Here is a 13,219-nt window from a genome sequence, read left to right on the forward strand (position 1 = left end):
CACCTGGGTGGCTCAGTTGGTTAAGCGGCTGCCTTCGGCTTAGGTCGTGATCCCAGGGTCCTGGGATCGAGTCCCTCATCGGGCTCCCTGCTCTGTGGGAAGGCTTTTTCTCCCTCTCTCTCTGCCTGTTGCTCCCCCTGCTTGTGCTCCTTCTGTCAAATAAATAAAATCTTAAAAAAAAAAAGAAATATGTTGGAGTTTCACTATTGTGGATTCTACTGAAATAATGGACTTAGCAACAATCACTAATGTGCCTTCCATAAGCACTCATAATAGTGCCCATACCCTCTTTTCATTTTGTTATTAAGGATCACTGAATGTTTCATTCTAACATTAAAAAAATACTAAATTATGGACACATAAAAAAGTTGTCAATAAGATCTACCTGCCCCATTATAATGCTTCCCTTATATAATTTTACTTGATTTGATAATTATATTTCAAAATAAAGATATGTTTTATTGCTTGGATTAAATATGAACTCAATAACAACTGTAATAATAACATAATTCAGAATAATTATTCAATATGACACTCTAAAACATCATGGAAATTGTATGTATTTTAAAGTTCATTTTATATGCATAAATTTATTGCAGAGAAATATAAATGCATACTTAATACAAAGTTTTAAATAATAAATATATATATAAACAAATTCTCTGAAGGAAATTGCCTGGAAACATGAGTCCCAGGAGCAAAAGAAATTACCATTAAGTAAGTTATAATTCATGTGTATTTTTAAATGAATTACATGGGAATAAAATTACTATGATGCACAGATTCCATTTATTTTCTGGATATTCTGGATTAGGCATACAGTTACCCTCCATTCCAACTTTTATCAATCAGAAGAGATTGGAAATAAAGTACATTTTTAGACTCATTTATATGTAGTCATTTCTTTCTAAGAAGTAGATATAGTCTTGAGATTTGGAGGATGGAGTCGAGCCCCAGGACTATTTCTTACAACTTCTGGTTGATAGGTCTGGTAAGTAATACATAAAGTCACTCTGTAGCAAAATTCATTCCAGTGTCCATTCTCTAGCTTCTCAGATGGGAGAGGCAGTTAGGTCAGGAATGATGGTAGCTTCTAGCATTAGCATACTCTAATGGAAGCCTTCCTAGAGCAATTCTGTGTTATTTTGTGAGTCATTCTTAGATGATCCAATCTAGAACTTTCTCTTTCAGAATTCCCTTAACATCGTAAACACCAACATGTCTGTTTCAATTCCTTTCCTATTTAAAATAATTGGAGTTGTTTTTGCTTCTGACATTGATCTATGAATGATGTAGTATCTTGTACCAGAATTAAGACAGAATGGCTGCTCACAATGGAACTTGATTGAAGAAGGAAAATGACAAGTTAAGTCTTAGTTTCTCAGCTCAAGGCAAATTCTGAGGACCAGATTTCTTTTTTAATGACTGTTCTACAAGACCTTACATCCTGAAAATCTAACTGAAAAAAAAGACAAAATTAAAAAAAAAACCAACGAAGTCTGATTTGATATGACAAATGCTGTAATACAAATAAGTTAAATTCACAGCCATTCTTGAGGTACTAAGTAAAATTTCTCTTATTTATTAGAAAGACTGAGACCTACATAATTGTAGTAAAGACATCTTGATGAATTCAAATGAGTGTACACCTCTTGGATACAGAAGCTTCTGCTTTCCCCTGTCTATTAAGACTATTCTTATCTTGTCTGAAGGCTTAGCAATTACTTTATCGTAGGTATTTTCCTTGCAAAAGAACACACACTATACCTAGTCCATTTTTACCACATGTTGCTGTATTTAGCACTAGTTCAGAGCCATATCTAGTACCCTACCAAACATTTTTAAAGTCTGAACTGACAAGAGAATTTCCAGATTTTGCTAATAATTATCAGAAACCTGAAGAATATATGTGAGGTTCTGATAGTGATAGATAAGGAAAAGGATAAACAGATTGGACCAAGATAGTTACTGACATGGACATATTTGTTGATCTTTTGCCTAGTTCTATACAGTATTGAAAGTGGAATATGGAATCTCTATTATTGTTGAATTACCAGTTTTTCATTCTATACTGTCAGATTTGGCTTCATGTATTTTGGGGTTCTATTGTCAGGAGCCATATATAATTGTCATATTTTTCTAATGGATTAAGACTTGTATTGTTTTAAAAGTCCCTCTTTATATCTTATAGCATTTTCTGTTTTAAAGCCTACTTTCTTTTTGTAATACTATAGGCATTTCAGCTTTTTTATGGTTGCTATTTTCATAATATACCATTTTCCACCCTTTGCTTTTAATTCATTTTTATATTTAAATCTAAAATGTGCCTCCTATGTTTCTTAATCCTATATAAAAATATTTGTCTTTCAATTGGATTTTTAATCCACTCACATTTAGTGTTATAATGGATATAGTTGGATTTATATTTACTTCTTGTTTTATATATGTGTCATGCCTAGTTTGCTCCTCTATTCCTCCCTTATTGTGTAATTTTTCATTGAGTATTTTCTGGGGTCACATTTTGATTTATTTGATGATTTTTTCATCACTGTATTGTTTAAAGTTATTTTCTTAGTGGTTGCCCTAGGTTTACATATACATCCTCTCAGAATCTGCACTGAATGTAAAAAAACAAACAAACAAAAACCTTAATTCTAGTGAGATTTTAAAATGTAATTTCTATACAGCCCTATTCCATCTTTCCCCTTTTATGCTATTATTGTTACACATATTAAATTTATATATATATATATCACAAACCCAATAATACATTGCTATATTTATTATCTTGTATAATTTTCAATCTTTTTAAAAAGCTTAGAGAAGGAGAGCATGCATATATTAAAGAGTTTGTTTTATTAACCCTATTATTTACCATTTATTTATTCATTTCACTTATACGTAAGCTATAATCATTGAATACATTGTTTCTATTATCATTTTGAACAAATTGAGAATCTGATAGGACTCTTGTAGTTAAAACTCACAAAAGTGTGGGGATCCATGTGAGACTGGCAACTTCCTGGATTTTTAAATCATCTGGCTTATCCATACTAGCCTCCAGCAAATTGTCAATTACAGCATAGGTATTTGTACCTGAGTACTGGTTTCTGCTCTGGTAGATTATAATTCTCAGTATCTACCTGTGTTTTTCTCTTAAAAAAATATTTATAAGATTTATTTATTTATTTGAGAGAGAGAGAGAGGGAGGCAGGGAGGGGCTGAGGGAGGGGGAGAGAGAAAGTTTAACAGACTCTGAGTTCAGCACAGAGCCTGACACGGGGCTTTATCTCATGACCCTGAGATCACAACCTGATCAACCTGATCAACCAATCTTGGTAAACAAGATTCAGAGCCTTAACCAACTGTACCACCCAAGCACCCCTACCTCTCTGTTACTATAATTTGGGGGACAGTTGTTTGGCTTGTGACCTCAATTCCCTCATGAGTCTAAGAAGAGTTGTTGATTTTAATTTGTTCAGCTTTTTGCTTGTTGTTAGGCCAGAGTGATGACTTCCAAGATCTTTACATGTGAAAATGGAAACCATAAGTTCCTCTATTCTTTTATTTTTTAACCAAATAACTCAGTCAAAGATTTCAAACTTAAATTTGAAGTCTATGACAAGGTCATATTCCATTTTTGAATGATGTATTTGTGGTAATATATACAAGAATAAAAAAATACCTTGGAGAAAACACTAATTTCTTTATTCCAATTGAGTCTTAATCATATGAAAGAAATTACAAATCAGTAAATGACAGTTAATTCTCTTGTTCTGTGGCTCACTGTATATGGTATAAAGTGTATGTATAGTTTACTCCTTGATAATGATTACAATCTAGAGAAATTATCATGGCAAAATTTTTTGTGTAAATTAATTTATGTTGTATTTTATTCCTCCCTTTATAAGTTGTTGCCTATAATGTAGCATGTTTCTCAATACCTGGCAGTTCATTTAGCAACATAGTTCATTATACACCTAGTAGGCCTCTATAGGCAAGTGGTGAATATGTGGTTTTACCTTATTATTTTTTTATTTTTATTTTTTTAAAGATTTTATTTATTTATTTGTCAGAGAGAGAATGCGAGAGAGAGCAGTAGGCAGAGGGAGAGCAGGTTCCCTGCTCAGCAGGGAGCCTGATGTGGGACTTGATCTCAGGACCCTGGAATCATGACTTGAGCTGAAGGCAGATGCTTAATTGACTGAGCCACCCAGGTGTCCCTTATCTTATTCTTTTTAATGTATAATATGTGGTTTTATACCAGATCTAAAGTTTACAAGGACTACAAGTAGCTCCACCAACCCCCTTAACATGCATATTCAAAATCAAAGTGTTTAAGAACAGTGAAAGAAAACAATTTACAAAATATAAAAATATAAGTTCTCAATAAACAATTCTTAATAAAGAAAATTTTATCTTAATTGTCAAAGCAACTTAAATTTAAAAATTTTGTCAGTCAAAGATGTATTGAAACTTGTGACGGCCAAGATGAAATTAAAAAGACTAAATTTAGGGGCACCTGGGTGTCTCAGTAGGTTAAGGGTCTGCTTTTGGCTCAGGTCATGATCCTAGGGTCCTGGGATTGAGCCCTGTGTTGGGCTCCCTGCTCAGTGGGGAGTCTGCTTCTCCTTCTCCCTCTGCTCCTGCCCCCACCCCCACTCATTCTCTCTCTGTCTCTCTGAAATAAATAAATTCTTTATAAAAAGAGAAGTAAAAAAGACTAAACTTACCCTTCATCTTTAAACAAATTGAAACTTAAACACAATGTATGAAACAATAAATTTCAAAAAATATGTACTTGGATCACCCATAGTGCAAGACAGTAATCCACAAAGGAAGGCAAACTATCAAGGTGAGCCCAGTGAGCTCTCTAACTCACTTCTGATAGATCATTTCTAAACCAAAGAACATGACAAGGAACCATATCATTCTCTAATTGCTAAAAATTAATGATAAAGTGAAAATCTTAAAGCAGCAAGAAAAAAGACACATTATATACAAAAAAGCAAAGTTAAGAATGATATCAGTCTTGTCAGAAACAATAAAGCCAAAACACAGTGGAGCGACATATTAAATGATTAAACAAGAAAATATTTTTACACAGGAATATATATCCAAGAAAATTGTTTTCAAAAAGAAAGGTAAGCTTTCTATTCCATTCATAATGTAGAGCATTGCAAAAAATATCATTCCTACATAATAATGAGAAAAATGAAGATAAACTTCAAAATCTTAATTTTTCTGGTGACCATCAAAGAACTCAAGTTGCCTAGCACCAACTGAAGAGCAACAATATTTCACCACTGGAGAGGGGCAAGAGCGTGGAGTTGGAGCTCTCTCTGTTAGATATACAGACCCCTGAAAGTTGAAAACAGAGCATGAACACTAGGAAAACTTTCTGGCAGCCAGCTGCCACTCTAAGCATAGGTAAGAGAAGCTCACCACCAGAAGACTATGAAACTGTAGTGCCCTGAAGGTGACAATAGCAACAGTGGTACCCAAACTCAGATCATCTTCTAATTAGACTGGCACAAGCTCCTGCACTAAAAGCCTAACAAGAGAGGAGCTATAAGTACTATTCACCTCATTCTCTACTGTCCCATAGGACAATGTCAGTGTCAACATGAAATCAAACTTATGGGATACACCTAAAATAAAAATTAAAACAAAAAAAACCATTATTGAGCAATAAAGAAATCAACAGATTCAGAGCTGATTCAGATGTTGGAACAATCGCAGAAGTCAAACTTTCACTATTTGCAGATGACATGATACTCTATGCAGAAAACCTGAAAGATTCCACCAAAAAAATCGCTAGAATTCATATATGAATTGAGCAAAGTCACAGGATATAAAATCAATTTGCAGAAATCTGTTGCATTTCTATGCACCAAAAATGAAGCAGCAGAAAAAGAAATCAAGGAATTGATCCCATCTGCAATTATACCAAAACCAGTAAGATATAAGGAATAAATCTAACTAAAGAAGTAAAAGATCTATACTCTGAAAACTATAGAATACTTATGAAAGAAATTGAAGAAGACACAAAGAAATGGAAAAGCATTCCATGCTCATAGATTGGAAAAATAAACATTGTTAAAATATCTATACTACCTAAAGCAATCTACACATTTCAATGCAATCTGCATCAAAATACCACCAGCATTTTTCACAGAGCTAGAACAAAAAATCCTAAAATTTGTGTGGAGCCACAAAGGACCTCAAATGGCCAAAGCAATTCTGAAAAAGAAAAACAAAACTAGAGACATCACAATTCCGGATTTTAAGCTATATTACAAAACTTTAGTCATCATGATGGTATGGTACTAGCACAAAAACAGACACATAGATCAATGGAATAGAACAGAGAACCAGAAATGGACCCACAACTCTATGGCCAACTAATCTTTGCAAAGCAGGAAAGAATATCCAATGGAAAGAAAGACAGTCATTTCAACAAATGGTGTCATGAAAACTGGACAGCAACACACAGAAGAATAAAACTGGACCACTTTCATACACCATACACAAAAATGAACTCAAAATGGATGAAAGATCTTAATGTGAGACAGGAAACCATCAAAATCCTAGAGGAGAATGCAAGCAGAAACCTCTTTGACCTTGGCCATAGCTATTTCTTACCAGACACATTATCACAGATAAGGCAAAGAGTAAAAATGAACTGTTGGGACTTCATCAAGATAAAAAGCTTTTGTACAGCAAAGGAAACAATCAACAAACTAAAAGGAGGCTGCCTATGGAATGGGAGAAGATATTTGCGAAAGACATATCAGATAAAGCGTTAGTATCCAAAGTCTACAAAGAACTTACCAAACTCAATAACTAAAAAACAAATAACCCAGTTAAGAAATGGGCAAAAGACATGAATAGATACTTTTCTAAAAAAGACATCCAAATGGCTAACAGACACATCAGAAGAGGCTCAACATTACTCATCATCAGGGAAATACAAATCAAAACCATAATGAGATATCTTACATCTGTCAGGATAGCTAAAATTAACAATAGAAGAAACAACAGGCGTTGGCAAGGAAGTAGAGAAAGGGGAACCCTCTTGCAGTGTTGGTGGAAATGCAAACTGGCACAGCCACTCTGGAGAACAGTAGGAAGGTTCCTCAAAATGTTAAAAATATAACTACCCTACAATTCAGCAATTGCACTACTAGGTATTTACCCAAAGGATACAAAACTACAGATTCAAAGGGATACATGCACCCTGATGTTTATTTCAGCATTATCAACAATAGCCAAGCTATGGAGAGAGCCCAAATGTCCATCCGCAGATGAATGGATAAAGAAGATGCAGCGTGTGTGTGTGTGTATGTGTGTGTGTGTATACATTGTGTACACATATTGTATCTACACTATATATGTGTGCTGTGTCTACACTATATATGTGTGTGTATACACACACACACATACACACACACACACATATACACACTGGAATATTAACCATCAAAAAGAATGATATCTTGCCATTCACAACAACATGGATGGAGCGAGAGTGTATTATGCTAAGTGAAATAAGTCAGTCAGAGAAAGACAAAAACCATATGATCTCACTCAAAAGTGGAATTTAAGAAGGAAAACAGATGAGCTTATGGGAAGGGGGAAGAGAAAAACGGGAAGAGGAAAACAAGCCATAAGAGATTCTTAACAATAGAGAACAAACTGAGGGTTGACCGAAGGGAGGTGGATGGGGAATGGACTAAATGGGTAATGGGTATTAAGGAGGGCACTTGTTATGATGAGCACTGGGGGTTGTATGTAAGTGATGAATCAAAATTCTGTTCCAGAAAACAATATTTTACTGTATGTTAACTATCTAAAACTTATATTAAAAAAGAAAAGAGAAACCTACAGATTCAAAGCTGATTCAGATATTATAATCACAGAGGAACATTAAAATAACTTATTAATATTCTAATGGGTTTAGTGGGAAAAGACAGCGTGTCTTAGAGCAGAGAGAAAGAAACTATGATTCAAATTGAAATACCAGAAATAAAAGATAAACAATATCAATAATAAAAATATTAACAGTAAAAAATAAAATAAGAAAGAATTTATTTGATATGCTGTTAGCTTGATTCTCTTACTTTCAGTAGCCCAGAAAACCATATAGCTATGTGTTTACTGATGAATTTTCCTGTTCACAGCATTGCCTTAACTACATTTTCTTTGTTCTATTTCATTGTATCTTCAATATCTTTTTTTCCCCAAATAGGAGGTAAGCAAATAAACTTCCTAGTTCGCTATCTTGAATTGGATACACACACATTAATATATTTTTCCATATATGTATTTATGCATGCAAATATGTGTTATATGTATGTGTATGTAACTGTGTGTATGTGTGTGTCTATTTACATGGATTCTGATTCTGACAATTAGCATACTTGACATCCCTTTCAGTCCCAGGCCTCTCATGAATCTCTAAGCAGCTATCTTTTAAAACAGTAAGGTTGAATAGAAATAGTTTTAAATTCATATTTTGTTCTGCCTCTTTTCAGATGTCTTCCCTTGGGTGAATGATTTAACCTCACAGAATTTACTGTATTGCCAAATGGGAGAAAACTATAGTATCCAATACAAATGATCACTGAATGCTTATAAAGTGCTTAGCCTAGGGTCCAAAACACTGAAAGTGGGTCTTTTCATGAATCATAAGAATTTATTGTCATAATCGAATAGGGAGTTCCTCAAATTGTGAAATCTCATTTATATTCTTATTTTAAAATTTTGAAATCCTTGTATTATTATATAGCTATTACTATATATACTAGTTATTTTTTCTTAAGAATTACTGAGCATGCCCTTTTCTTATGTTCTCCATTTGTCTATGCTACTAAATATGCATAAGGTGCAGTTGATGGTTTTATTTGAATATTTCTTTTCTGTCCTTTTAACTCTCATATTTTAGTTTGAAACCTTTCCTAACTCACATTGATGTGTCTCCTGGTAATTATTTCCAGCGATGACAAGATGCACTTTAACCCTTATAAAAAGCCCATCCTTCTAATATTATAGACTATTCTCCAGAAATCAAATTTAGTAGCTCTGCAATCATATAATCCATGGGAAGAATGGGTTGCAGTGCCATCAATGCCCAGTCCTTCCTTTTCCTGTGTAGGACGTTAGTCATGACCAATTACTACAAATCTTCCCCTCCCCCCAACACCCACACTCCAGAGCTACAGATTTTCTCCTCTCTATTAATATCTTTAAATGCAGTTTTTTGTTATTTGACTATGATATGATAAGTGGTATATATTAGTTTTTTTCAGAAAGAGCATCATTACCTTTAGCTTTCCTGGACACAATATTTCTTCTTTTCTCTATGCATATTCTTTCTCTACACAGACTCTTCATATTTGATTTAATTGCCTCTGTTTCCCCACCATTACTTTGTTTTCTGTATCATGTCTTCTGATCTTCGTGCTCTGTAATAGGACAGAGCACAATATTTTTCTTCACATAGTCTCACTGTTCCTTTAGCAAGCAGACCAGTTTTCATTGAGATCACACATAATTTCTGAGTACCTCGAACAGGAAGACATTCACAGCAGGACACCCTGAGGTTTATCAGAAATATTTCTCTTAGGACCCAAATATTTGGAGTACTAGAAATATTGTCCCTTGTGGCTCTCCCTGGCAAATTCCTGCAAACTACACCAACAAACTGATAGATTAGCATACATTTTCACAGAAAACTTATCAGACTTGAACTCCTCCTAAAGCTTCATGAGTTGACAAAATTTATGGAAGCTTGGTGTTAGTTAAGATTTTCCAGCAAACAACCAACCAAATAAATGATATTCGACTGGTAGGTTGTATATGGACATGTATGGATGTATATGTATATGTGTGCATACATACACACATACATCCTGGGAGTGAATTCCCCAGTCCTAGTCAAACCTTCATGCAGTCCTAACAAACACCATGAGAGACACCCTAGGAACCACTCATCTGAGCCACTCCACTTCTTTTTCTAAAAGAAATCCAGCTTTTAGAATTTGTTTGAGTTAGAAAATATTTATTGACAGGGTGCCTGGGTGGCTCAGTTTGTTAAGCGACTGCCTTCGGCTCAGGTCATGATCCTGGAGTCCTGGGATCGAGTCCTGCATTGGGCTGCTCACTGGGAGTCTGCTTCTCCCTCTTACCCTCTCATGCTCTCTCTCTCTATCTCATTCTCTCTCTCAAATAAATAAATAAAAATCTTAAAAAAAGAAAATATTTATTGTTTTAAGTCACTAAATTTTGGAATAATTTGTTATGCAGCAATTGATAACAATCCAGTGTCAATGAACCCATTTATCACCACTCAGTTAACACAAATTAGAGACTCTGCTTCCCTAATAGGTGACAGAGATAGTGTATGGCCTTTTAGTTGTAAAAGTCTGGCAATATTACTTGTCCTTTAAACCTCATCCCTGAGTATCTAGTCAGGTGCTGAGTGGGATCAGGTTTCATGTTTGACAGTAAAACTTTTTCACTCAGCACTAAATATTCAGAAACCACTAGTGTTTATTTTTTTCATTGGATAGCTTCAGAGTTCAGTCAGATTCCTGTAGCATGCTGAAATTTTTTTTCTGGCCAATATTACTTCTTTTTCAATCACTCAAGACCCATCATTTTTCTAACTGGCGGTGACCTGTCAAGTTTATTTCCTAATATCATCAGCAATTGTTTTAGTCCGTACTACTTTTGGAGCATCTGTGTACATAGACAAAACAGATATTAAATTCTCTATTTTCTTTATTCCACCCCCAAGAAATACTTGAATAAGAATTGTATCTCATTTGTTTTGTATCCTCATTGTCTCTTTTTCCTTCCTTCATTCCTTCCTTCCTTTTTCTTTTTTCTTTCTTTCTTTCTTTTTTCTTTTTCTTTCTTTCTTTCTTTCTTTCTTTCTTTCTTTCTTTCTTTCTTTCTTTCTTTCTTTCTTCTTTCTTTCTTTCTTTCTTTCTTTCTTTCTTTCTTTCTTTCTTCTTTCTTTTCTTCATTCTCTTCCTTTTTTCTTTTCTTTCTTCTTTCTTTCTTTCTTTCTTTTCTTTCTTTCTTCTTCCTTTCTTTCTTTCTCTCTCTCCTTCTTTCCACATTCATTGAGGATATAGTTATTAGAATTGCCTAGGGCGCCTGGGTGTCTCAGTTGGTTAAGTGACTGCCTTTGGCTCAGGTCGGGATCCTGGAGTGTCCGGATCGAGTCCCACATGGGGGGGGGGTCCCCTGCTCAGCGGGGGGTCTGCTTTTCCCTCTGACCCTCTTCTCTCTCGTGCTCTCTGTCTCTCATTCTCTCTCTCTCTCAAATAAATAAATAAATAAAATCTTAAAAAAAAAAAGAATTGCCTAGCAGTTCCTGAGTTCCTCATGATTACATCTAGTGGAGTGAAAACAAGCAAAACACAACTGAGTAAGCAATCACATTATTTTACGTTATAAATAGTTATAAAGATAATGGAGAGAGGACTCTAATAGAGAAAAGTAAGGAAAATTCAGGTACTATGTCCCTCTGAGGTGGGAATACTTAAATAGACTTCTGAAGAAAGGGAATCATCCAAGTAGATAAAAAGCCAGAGAGAGAGAGAGAGAGAGAGAGATCTCTTCCACCGCCATTTTAAATCCAGCTCCATACAACGCTCCGCCGCCGCTGCTGCCGCGACCCAGACTACGTGCCAGCACCTCACGGCCGACGACTCCGCCACCATGGAGGACATGAACGAGTACAGCAACATAGAGGAATTCGCAGAGGGATCCAAGATCAACGGGAGCAAGAATCAGCAGGATGACGGTAAAATGTTTATTGGAGGCTTGAGCTGAGGGATACAAGCAAGAAAGATCTGACTGAATATTTGTCTCGATTTGGGGAAGTTGTAGAATGTACAATAAAAACAGATCCAGTGACTGGAAGATCAAGAGGATTTGGATTTGTGCTTTTCAAAGACGCTGCTAGTGTTGATAAGGTTTTGGAACTGAAAGAACACAAATTGGATGGCAAATTGATAGACCCCAAAAGGGCCAAAGCTTTAAAAGGGAAAGAACCCCCCAAAAAGGTTTTTGTGGGTGGATTGAGCCCAGATACTTCTGAAGAACAAATTAAAGAATATTTTGGAGCCTTTGGAGAGATTGAAAATATTGAACTTCCCATGAATACAAAAACAAATGAAAGAAGAGGATTTTGTTTTATTACATATACCGATGAAGAGCCAGTAAAGAAATTGTTAGAAAGCAGGTATCATCAAATTGGTTCTGGGAAGTGTGAAATCAAAGTTGCACAACCCAAAGAGGTATACAGGCAGCAACAGCAACAACAAAAAGGAGGAAGAGGTGCTGCAGCTGGTGGAGGAGGTGGTACTAGGGGTCATGGATGAGATCAGGGCCAAAACTGGAACCAAGGATTTAATAACTATTATGATCAAGGATATGGAAATTACAATAGTGCCTATGGTGGTGATCAAAACTATAGTGGCTATGGCGGCTATGATTATACTGGGTATAACTATGGGAACTATGGATATGGACAGGGATGTGCAGACTACAGTGGGCAACAGAGCGCTTACGGCAAGGCATCTCGAGGGGGTGGCAATCACCAAAACAATTACCAGCCATACTAAAGGAGGATGTTGGAGAAGACAGGAGGAGATTGCTAAAGTTAACCCATCTTGCAGGACGACATTGAAGATTAGTCTTCTGTTGATCTAAGATGATTATTTTGTAAAAGACTTTCTAGTGTACAAGACACAACTGTCCAACTGTATATAGCCGCCAATTAGTTTTCTTTTTTACTTTGTCTTTTGCTATCTGTGTTATGACTCGATGTGGATTTGTGTTTATACAAATTTTATTTGTATGATTCCATGTTAAACCTCAAATAAATGCTTCCTTATGTGATTGTTAAAAAAAAAAAAAAAAAGCCAGAGAGAGAAGCCAGAGATGAAGGATACTATGATGTAGCTTAAGGAGCAACCTCCTAAACAACACCAAAACAACCTGTTGATCAAGCAGAGCCTTGTTCAATTACTGTGTGAAGAGAGACACTGGCCTTGACAGATTGCCAAGGGGAGGTTAAGGACAAGATATTTTTTATATTGTTGGGTCTGATTTAAGGCAGAAGTTCCAATGTAGAGCTTATGATTATGGACAAAGTTCCTTATATAAAATTTTAGTGTTGATGGAAACAGAGAGTTGAGGT

General features: G+C 35.3%; 1 pseudogene; it reads left to right on the plus strand.

Annotated features, from left to right (window-relative positions):
• The first annotated feature begins 940 nt into the window (after positions 1-940).
• Positions 941-12,793, plus strand: LOC114206329 (heterogeneous nuclear ribonucleoprotein D-like pseudogene; annotated as a pseudogene).
• Positions 12,794-13,219: the final 426 nt, after the last annotated feature.

This window comes from Eumetopias jubatus, unplaced genomic scaffold (assembly GCF_037043125.1).
Source record: "Eumetopias jubatus isolate StellerSeaLion01/CBP00866 unplaced genomic scaffold, mEumJub1_p1.0 scaffold_7, whole genome shotgun sequence".
Taxonomy (NCBI): domain Eukaryota; kingdom Metazoa; phylum Chordata; class Mammalia; order Carnivora; family Otariidae; genus Eumetopias; species Eumetopias jubatus.